Source organism: Pteropus vampyrus, unplaced genomic scaffold, assembly GCF_000151845.1.
Source record: "Pteropus vampyrus isolate Shadow unplaced genomic scaffold, Pvam_2.0 Scaffold62, whole genome shotgun sequence".
In the NCBI taxonomy this organism is placed as follows: Eukaryota; Metazoa; Chordata; class Mammalia; order Chiroptera; family Pteropodidae; genus Pteropus; species Pteropus vampyrus.
Genome location: NW_011888843.1, coordinates 7,176,044 through 7,187,021, shown reverse-complemented (window position 1 = coordinate 7,187,021; position 10,978 = coordinate 7,176,044). Strand labels below are relative to the sequence as shown.

The following is a 10,978-nucleotide window of genomic DNA, read 5'->3' as shown; positions in this document are numbered from 1 at the left end:
CACTTATTAAGAAATACATTTATAGGTACTGCAGAAAGCTTTTAAATATATGAGATTTAGCCTTTGAGTAGAAAAGGCCAATTAACAATATGAAATGTATGCCATGCATTATTGATAAGCAGGTTTATCTAAAACATTGTTTTAATTGTCCCTTCTGGTTCACACAACTGTAACTGATGTGAACAAGGGACACCGTAAATATACTCTCATTCTCTTCCACTTATGTCTTTTATTCTAGAGAGAAGTTAAAAACTCTAAGGAAACTGTTGGTAAATATTAATCATGATTCCATTGGTGTTTAAGTTACAAATGAGCTTTGCTATTCCTAAAAATATAATATAATAATTGCAAGTGACACTTTGGAATCAGTGTAAAATTTTATGGACCCAGGCATTTAATATTTTGGGATTATCTTTCTTTAATAAATATTATTGATTCTTTACTATATACCAGATATAGAAATTAGACAGTTAACAAGGTATGTCCCACCACTCATGGTTTTCATTATTTTGTGAAGGGAAACAGGCAACAAACAACTATTATAAACCAAACACATTACTATTAAAATTCTTTTCAATTCATTATGTAACTTATTACAAATTAAATAAACTGGAATATATCTGATAGGGACTAACTCGAAAATTAGAAGAGAGTGCCATGATAAAGAATGACTTGGTGACTTTTTTTGGTGATTTTTTTTGTGTGTGTGAAACAGTGACGTATCATCAGGGATCAAAGTACAAGAGGCAGCTCAGTAGTGAGTGGCAGTGTCCTATGACAGAAAGAGGGCAGACTTCGTGCTAACCTGCTACAATTTAAAGCTATTGTGTTATTCCTAAACCTTGACGTCTTGAGCATTTTATTCCCTTGATAAAACTTTACAGAATTTTTAGAACAATGAGCTTTTCTTTACAGAGTTTTCAAAAAAATAAGGTAACATGTTGAGTGTCTATGACAATATCTTAAGCATCCATGGTCATCAAGTGTTGTTGACTTATATGTGTTGACTTATAAAGTGTTACAACTTTATAAATTCACTCCTTGGAATATGTAGTCAAATAAACAACTACTGACCTATTTATCACTCCTGTGTCCCTTTCCTGAAATTCTTTTGGTGATCCTATATCACGCATGTTGAGGGAGAAAGAACAGCTACTCCCACAGACAGTGGAAAGAGAGAGCATTGTTCCTGAATCTTCTAAAGACCAAGTCTCAATTAGGAGCTTTGTTAGATGCATTTGTGGTAGATTTTTGATCGTTGCCTCAGAAACCACCAACATGGTGGTTGATGGGGGATTAATTAAGGTCTTGTCCCTTCCAGGGAATGCTAGACTGGGATGACCACCTCCAAGGAGGTTAGACACATGTGCCTTGGCAGGATTGCTTACTGGATTTACCCTGTCAAACACAACTTGAAAAGTTCAATGAGATGAACATGGCACTTTACAGTGCCCAGCACAGGGTTCAGGCTCAAGTTGAAGAAGAAAGTTAATTGATGGAAAAGGTAGTTCATTGATACTTACAGTGGCTCACATCTAAACACTTTTGAAGTCTTGTCATCTTATCAGCATCCAGACATAAAATATATATCTGCACACAAGCAATCAGGTATATTCCATGTATTTTTAAAAATTTAATTGGAAAATTGCTGTGGGGTGACTTTTAAATATTTTCCCCCTATTGATCTTGACAATATAGCTAGTTAGAGCATCAAAATTGTTCAGCAATGTTTTCCCCTAGCCAATTTCAAAGGAAAAGATTCATCTTGGATTATCAGCTAAATGTACTTGAAGCTACTTTATCAGACAGAATCCAAAACAGAAAACTAAACTAAAATAAAAGCATGAAAGACACTGGCATTGAAAAGAGGCATGGTTGGGGGGAAAACTTCCCTGATAGGTCTAGATTTGATTTGGCCAAGTTTCTGATCTTGTAGAATATGACAGAATTCTCCAGTTGGCAGCCATAAATTGGCGAACTCAGACTAAAATCTCTTCTTTTGAGGGACCAGGAAAGAGCAAAGACCCTTGCTGAGGTAAAAAAAAAAAAAAAAGCAATGGAGAAGATCAAGTCAGGAAGTAAAATTCAAGTTCATGAGACTTTATGCTGCTAGTATTTAAATATATTTAAGGACGTGGTTCCCCAGTGTAGCGGTTAGCACGTCTGCTTTACATGTAGAAGGTCCTGGGTTTGTGCCCCAGTGGAGCCACAGTCCATGGTCTACAGCCATGCCACCCTGAACAAGCCTGATGTCTGATCTCAGAAACTAAGCAGGGTCGGGCCTGGTTAGTACTTGGATGGGAGACCACCTAGGAAGACCAGGTGCTGTAGGCATAAATAATAATAACAAATCAAAAAATATATATATATTTAAATATGTCTGCAGTTCCATCACACTCCATGTGTCCTTGGAAAAGTAACTTTATCAATTTAGATCTGAGTTTCTTTATTGCAATGTATTGAATTTTAGTAATAAATTCATATCACTAAATAAGGAATAAGTATAATTAGTACATTGATATATAACAGGTAGATAATTACTAATTTAAAGTTGGAATAGCAATAATCATAGTAGGCAAATATATTTTAAAGCACAAAGCAGAATTAAGATTTAAAAGGGTTGTTAAATAATGATTAAACATACCATTCACCAGAAAGATATATCCATCCTGATCCTGTAAGTACCTAAATAACACAACCTAAAGTAGTATAAACATATGTAAAGCAAAGAGAAACTGACAAATTCACATCATAGGGAGACTTTACCATAATTCTCTCAGAAACTGGGCAAAATTAATAAGGATAGAGAATTTGAACAATGGAATTTATAATATCAATCTAATGGATTTACATGAAACCTGTAACCAATAAAATTATTCTTTTTAAGCATATATAAACATTCTTTTTACGTATAAAACTTTACTAACACAAAATACAAAGCACGTCTCAACAAATGACAAGGATCAATTTAATATAGTTAATATTATTTATTCAGAAACTATGTAGTTCAAATTAGCTATATATAATATAAAAAGTAATATAATCCAGACTTGAAAATTTAGAAAGTAGTCTCTAGTCTTAAAAATAGTTATTAAATCTTATTTAATCCCATTAAAAAAACTTCACTTTTATCCATGCATCTCGTTGGATTATGTCTAACCAGGCATATTTTTTACCTTTTACCACAGGGTACTCTGTAAGGGTTTATATAGAACAACTGAATTTCCAAACTGAGCAGCTTTGAAATTTTCCCATTTAACCACAGCTGCATGATAACCAAATAAATAAATTATCGGTTTATAATAAATCCATGACTCTGATTCTGAGGCCAACTTTCTACGGGGCCTCCTCTGATAACTATTATGTCCTGTGGTAAATCTCATTTTCAAGGTTAGAATTAACTCATACCTAGATTTAAGATGGTCTATGTTGCAATATCCTGTATTTTCTTCATATAGAAAATAATTTCAATCGCTGCATAAAATAAATATCAACCAAATTCATTATCGATGGAATCCCAAAATGGTTTATCTGCGTCATGAATATCGTAGGTGTTATACTTTAATCTATGTTGTTTTAATTATTATCTTGCCTGTCTCTTCTTTTATAAACTACATTTTAAAATCCTTTGAATAAATAACTCTTTATAATCCTTAACAGACCATTCCAACGCCCATCTTGATAAAATTTTTAGTTATTTACAATTTTCCATTTGTCTAAATTTAAACTAGATCAAAATTCCTTTTCAGAGCTATAGCAACTTTGCTCTCAGTGTGAAAAGCATGAAGAGACTTCATATCTGAGCATTGTATGTGTTCTCTGATAAAGAATGACCCTATTTTATGCCTTGACAAGAAAAAACTCTAGGAGAGATATAAATCTTGTATCATTCTATGTGTATGTCAAAAGTTATCTATCTGTAGAAGAAATGGCTCAATTAAAGAGCAATTGCTCCTGGCAAAGTGATCATTTAAACAGTGCTTTTTCATTTTGAATGGATCCCTTTAGTCGTAACTGCAATAAAAAGTCCTAAGATAGTCCAAGTCTGTTTGAGTTCTTTTCAGAATGTTCAAGTTTCTTTCTTTCAGTAATATTCCATTTCAATAATAAATTTAATCTATCTAAACCTTTCAGATTTAGAATACTTAAGATGAGTTTGGAATCTTGGTCCAACACCCCTAGCTTAGAGATGAAGATCCTGAAGTTCCAAGTGGTTAGTCAGGTCATGACATGCCAGGTGTAGAAGGAGAAACCATGTCTTATAATTTTCAAACTGGCCTTATTGTATCAGCATATAGTTTGTTAAAATACAACTTCAAAATGTAAAACCATACCTCTTAGGCAAATATCAAATGGACACATGTAAAAGATTTTCTTTAATTAATTAATAAAGGATATCGGTACAATGTAATGACCAGTTTGAAAAGCTTTTAAGAAGCTAGGTGTATATTGGCAATTTAATTTTTTAAAAAAAGTGTTTGGATAAGATTGTGGACTTAAAAAAAAGAAAGATTAATCCTTGGGGTTATCTGTTCCCACACATAAAAATTATTTGCATTTTTATGGGACAAAAGCCTACAAGTAAACAAGTAACTTCACTAAATCTGAGACTTCTAATAAATAGTAAGATGAATTAAGTTCCTTTCCTTAATCTGGGTGGCCTTTGTTTCCATATGTTATTGAAAGTACTTTCCACCCATCTTTTTGCCTCTTTCCATGTTTACTTTAGGGGTTGACAACTTAGCTTGTGTACCAAATCCAGTTTATCACCTGTTTCGTAAATGAAGTCTTATTGGAACACAGGTTTTATATGATTGTTTTCCTAAGTGTTTACCAAAAGTGTTAATTAGCCTAGACCTCATGGAGTTTGCTCTGCAAATCTAGGGCCATACAATAATGAGCAACTTCTAAGGCCACAAAATTTGAGTTGACTTATCGAATTCTCTTTAAGTACCTCTTCCATACTAAGGCTAAGAAACAAATCCTCAAACACTAGATTTCACCTGCAGCATCTATAAATTTAGGTGAAATCTTTTCTTCCAGACCGCTCTTAACTTTGCTAAAGGCCCTGGCCTGCTGTCAATAACTTCATTAGTAGCCGGAAGGCTTGGACTTTGGAAGCAGGTGCTAGACCAGCTTTCTAGAAAGGTTTTGTGGGCATCCACCCAACATATATTACTTATTGATGAGCTACCATATTCAATTAAATAGGAATCCTGAAATATGGTTTCAACATTGATTAGTGCATTTATATCCCAGTAAAAATGGGGGACAGTTTATTGATCCTATGCAAATGACTTTTTGCCATGGAAAGTGAAAAGACTCAGTAAAAATATTTGCTTCTGAATTCCAAGTGGGTCAGTGAGACTCAGATACCATTCTGAATGTTTAATTTCAGTTTGTAAAAGCATAATCTTCTAAGATTAGAATTCAAGGTGGATTAAGAAAGAGAAAGGGTTTTCTAATACATTTATTAAAGATAGAAAGTTGAAATAATGCCAACCACATTTCAGACAAAGAACCACAATTAATATCCGTCGTGAGCTCATTTAGTTCTGGTGAACAGATCTTGTTGCCTTGGATCTAGGGCCAGCGATCTGCTTTCAGGTATTACATCCGGTTCTGGACTAAAAGAGTCCAGGAAATCCTGCCCTTTCCATTAGCAGAGCCTCGAGCTGTCTAAGCCATGTGGGTGTAGGGGCCATCCTGAGGGGTCTGTTCTTTGAAGAGTTCTTGGTACTGTCCTTTGTTGAAGACACCAGTTCTAGCCTATAGTTTATGGCAGAGCCTTTAGGCAGATATCAAGAAACAGAAAGCTGTTTGATGATACTGATTGGCTGTGATTAATTTATGACAATAAATGATGCCAGAATAGAGGGAAAATAAATTCTCTAATAGGTTCCCATAATGGTTTGACCAATGTTTTCCCTGAGGGAAAGAAAATATTACAGATGACACTGAAGAATCTCCAGGGCCCTTCCAAAAAAGCATCTAATTTATACAATATTTATATTATATTTTACTTATACAAATTAGCCTAAGGAAGTCTGAGACTCTCTTCTAATTTTATAATTCTTCCCATGCAGTTTTTTTTTGATAATATTGAACTAATTAATGATTTCGAAGCTGCCAAACAAACCTGATTATTTATAGCATCTTCTTTGATTTTTACTTTTAAAAACAAAAATGACAAATCTTTGTGATTTCTCAGGTGCTCACTGAGAAGTCTCAAAAGTAATTTTATGAGTGAATTTTAGGGGCTATTGAGAATGACCTCCAAAACTGCTAGTCTAAGTTTCACATGACTCTGGCAAACATAAAATGAACATATGTAAACAATTTTATATAACTTATTAATTAATAAGGGAACCAGATGTTATGGTTGCTTCAGAGAAAATATGAGAAATTATGTATATATAGGCAATTAACAAAGATATGTTACGATAAAATTACTGAGTCAAACTTTAAAATTTGCTAATACCAGCAGACCACAAATCTTTGGAGTTACTTATTCACTGAGCAAAAATCATTTGCATATCTATGTACAAAATTCTACAGATTAACAAGTAATTTTACTAAATTTGAGACATTTAATAACAAAAAATGAGACAAACTAAATAGTACATTCCTCTGGACCTGTGCTGTCCAATAAGGTAGCCGTTAACTATTTAAATATGTCTATTAGACTTTAAACTAAAATTAATTAAAATTAAATGTAATAGAACATTTAGTCCCTCAGTCACACTATCCATTTTTCACATGCTCAGTGGCTACCATATTGGATAGCATTTCCATCTTGACAGAAAGTTCTTTGGGATAGCACTGTGCCTACCTAGACCATCTTCAGGTGGCTGTTGACTCTGTATGATATTAAAAGGATATGTTGCCCAAATTTTTGCCTTATTTCTAAGTTTCAGAGAAGTTTTCTGACACTTAATTGCGGTAGAGTTTATAACCATCTAAAAGTAAAATTAGACAGTAAATGCCTCCTATCTGAATAGACTTAATATGTATCATGATAATGCCCAAACAGGAGAGTTATATAAGTAAACCAAATGATACATGATATATTTTGGTAGTAGTGTAAAAATGACTTTAGAGCAATGCACACTTTTAAAAAATATAATACTGTTGCAATATATTATGTATTATTTGGTTTACTCAAGGTGATTCAATCAATCCTCTTACAAAATCATAGAAGTAGGGATATGGCTAATGGTTCTGGTAAATCAAAGTGGGTCAAAACAGAAAAGATGTGAGTCAGGGCAACCACAGTACCTCAGGAAATTTGTCTTGCCTTTTACTTAACATAGAATTTTATTTTTCTATGCTCAATTATGATAAAATGAAATTGAACTTATTTCCACAAAAGTAACTTCTGTGTTAAATGGAACCTAGGTTTAATAATAGTATTCGATGGTACAGTAAGGAAATAGAACAGTATCTAATAGAATGCTGTTTTAAAGTTGTGAAAATTACTTTTATTATAAGGAAGTACTTTACCTTGGAGTTTTTCATTAACAAAATGAAAACATTATTTCTCTGAATTTCATTATTGTTTGTAAATTTTTGTTTATTGCATAAATAAACAAAAGCAGCTATTAGATGCCTATTATTCAAATAAGATAGGAACAGTGTTTACCCATATGGAAGGTGCAGACTAGTAAGGAAGACATAAAACAAACAAATAGCTAATTAATTACAAATGTTATTGTAATGAAGTACTGTGAAGCATATGAGGGGAACCCTTTCCTAGTCTGCAAGGAAAAAAGCTGGGTGTATATTCAGAAGGATGCAGTCAAGAAATGCATCTCCAAGAAAGTGACATTTAAATTAGGATCTGGAGGATAATTAGTGATTTTCCAGGTAATGTAATGTAGTGGAGAGAGCGAAGTAGGAAATTTTATGAAGAAAACATCATGTAGAAGGTCCTTGGCCAAGGAGATAGCATGAGCATTTCAGTTTTTAATTGGGTGAAGTGTTAATGACTTGAAAGAACTGTTTTAAATGTTATTTTCTTTTTTCTGGCAAAAAGAGAACAAGCAGATTGGCACAGATTACTTTTTTATATCAAATTGCCATCCAGAAAATACACAAGTAGACAAAATTCTAGTGACCAACATCTCATTCAAAATGGCCAAAAATATTTCCCTCTACAGAAGAAAGCTGCCCATGCAGTAGTCAGCTTGACCTTCCACTTAGGTCTGAAATGAAAGAAGTCAGATACTAATCTTATAACATACTGGTTCACTGTTGACACTCTGGGCTGTCTCATGCAAACAGAGTTTCTTTCCTATAAATAAGAGTGAAGCCTTGGATGAGCTTATTGGCTTTGGGCATAGCTGCAGGTGCCTAAGTAATCAGAGAAAGAGGGTTACTCTCCTTGCCTCGGAAAATAACCACAATTTTAATGCTCAAATAGTTCAACCTTTATTTATAGTATCAATTAGAGATAATCTACACTCAATTATCTAAGTGACATTAAATTTGATTGCAGAATTTTAGATTAGCTAATGAATAGATGGATCAAAATTTTCTTTTTTGAACCTTATCTGCAACATTATCTCAGTGTTATCTTTCTCCCTTTCCACACACACTTCTCATAATATATTTATCCCACCAATGTATTGTTGTATTTGATTCCCTTTCTAACATATGAGCACAGAATAATCTCTGTATTTCCAGCATTGAACATAATGTTTGGCCAAAAAAAGATGTTCAGTACGTGTTTATTAAAAGACTAAGCAAATGATCCTAGAATTATGAATACATTAAGAGAAAAAAATCATAAATTATCTGACTGAATCTCTTAATTTTTTTCACTTTATATAAAAGTAAATAATATCTAAGTAATTTGACTAAATAATATGATGAGGTGAGAAATTTTTAAAAATGAGAATGTCAGTATCATCAACAATATCGACAATATGTTCAAGATTTATTGAATGCCTCTTCTGTACATATCAGCCATAAACAAAAAAGGGGGGTGGTATTAGTTGTGATTCTTACCTTCTAGGAACTAATGGCAAAGTTTGAAAACAAGAATATGAGCTTAAAGTATAATGACTAATATAGGAAGTGTGTGCTGAATGCCAAATGAGTTCAATAACAAGTGAGAGATACGAGAGTTAGGAAGGTTAATAGCAAGGGGATTCTAAAACCCTGGTCATGTTATAAATCGCAAAAGAGGGAAGAACTTTCATATAATACCGACTCCTTGAATTGCCTTTAGATGACTGGGCATTGATTCATAATCTTGTCCTTTTGCATATTTCTCAGTATTTTGTAGCTGACTGCCTTTGAAGACGTTACTAATATTTCTTACATAAGAAAAACTGGAAAGAAAAGAATGAAATTGATATTTATTGGTCACCTACCATATCCCAGATTTTTACATAATATATCTCTGCCTTAACCCCCTTTTTAGAACACAAATAAATTCACAAGATTTTTAGAATTTGATCTGTGTCTTTTGCCAGTTGTAGGGCGGAATTTGACGCGGGCAAGAGCGTTTTTTAATAAAACAACTTTGTTGTGGTGTACTTTGCATAACATAAACTGTATCTGTAAGTGTACAACTGAGTGCATCTTGAAAAATGTAGGCTTCTGTATAACCATGGCACAATCAGGATGGAGAATATTATTGTCACTGCCCCAAAAGTCTCCTGATGTCCCTTTGCATCAATACTGAACTTAGGGGGCCTTTTGATATGCTATTTGTTACTGTAAATTCATTTGCCTTATCTGGAATTATATATAAATGGAATCATACAGCGCAAACTCCTTTATGTATGGCTTCTTTCATTCAGTGGAATGTTTTTGAAATTTATCTATGTCCTTGCATGTATCAGCAGTTCAAGATTTAAAACATTTTTTGAATAATATTTTATGGGTATACTAAAATTTGTTTATCAATTCTCCTATTAAGAGATACTTAGGTAATTTTTTTTTTTTTGGTTACTATGAATAAAGTTGCTATTGACCTTGATTTCCAAGTCTTACAATAAGTGTACATTTATCTTTGTAAGAAGCTGCCTAATGTCTTTTCAAAGTATTTGTTGCATTTTACTTTTCCAGCAGAAATGTGTGAGAGTTCTAGTTTCTCCACATCCTCACCAGCACTTGATGTTGTTAATGTTTTAAGTTTAGCCCTTATAGTAGGTTGTGTGGTGGTATTTCCTAACTTCAATTTGCACTTCTTTGATGGACAATGTTGATCATCTTGAAGTAGACTTATTAGACATTTGTTATCTTCTTTGGAAAGTATCAGTTCAAAACTTTGCCCACTTTTGTATTGAGTCGTCCATCATAGAGATGTAAGGTTGTATATTCTGGGTACGAATTCTTTCTAAGATAAAATATTGCCAATATGTTCTCTCATTCTGTGGCTTGTCTTTTTTTAAGACTATTTTTTTTTTAGAGCAGTTTTAGGCTCAGAGCAAAAATTGAAAGGAAGGCCGCAGATTTCTCATATAATCCTTTCTGCCACACATGCACAGCCTCCTCAGTTATCAACAATCCCCACCAACTAGTACGTTTGTGGCAATTGATGAACCTACATCAAGACATTATAATCACTCGAAGCCTAAAGTTTACATTAGGGTTCGCTCTTGGTGAACATTCTATAGATTTGGACAAATATATAATGACATGTAACCATCACTGTATCCGAGAATTTTCACTGTCTTAAAAATCCTTTGTGCTCTGCCTATTCATCCCTTCCCTCCCAAACCCTGGTAACCATTGATCTTATTAATATCTCGTCAACGATGCCATATAATTGGAAACAGACAATATGTAGACTTTTCAGACTGGCTTCTTTCATTTAGTAATTTAGGTTTCTTCCATATCTTTTCATGGCTTGATAGTTTGTTTTTTTTTTTTTTTTTTTAAGCTCTGAACAATATTCTAGTATCTGGATGTATCACAGTTTATTTACCCACTCATCGACAGAAGGATATCTTGGTTGCTTCCATTT

At 33.3% G+C, this 10,978-nt stretch overlaps 1 pseudogene; it reads left to right on the top strand.

Annotated features, from left to right (window-relative positions):
- The first annotated feature begins 2,218 nt into the window (after positions 1 to 2,218).
- Positions 2,219 to 2,334, top strand: LOC111740361 (annotated as a pseudogene).
- The last annotated feature ends 8,644 nt before the right edge of the window (positions 2,335 to 10,978 follow it).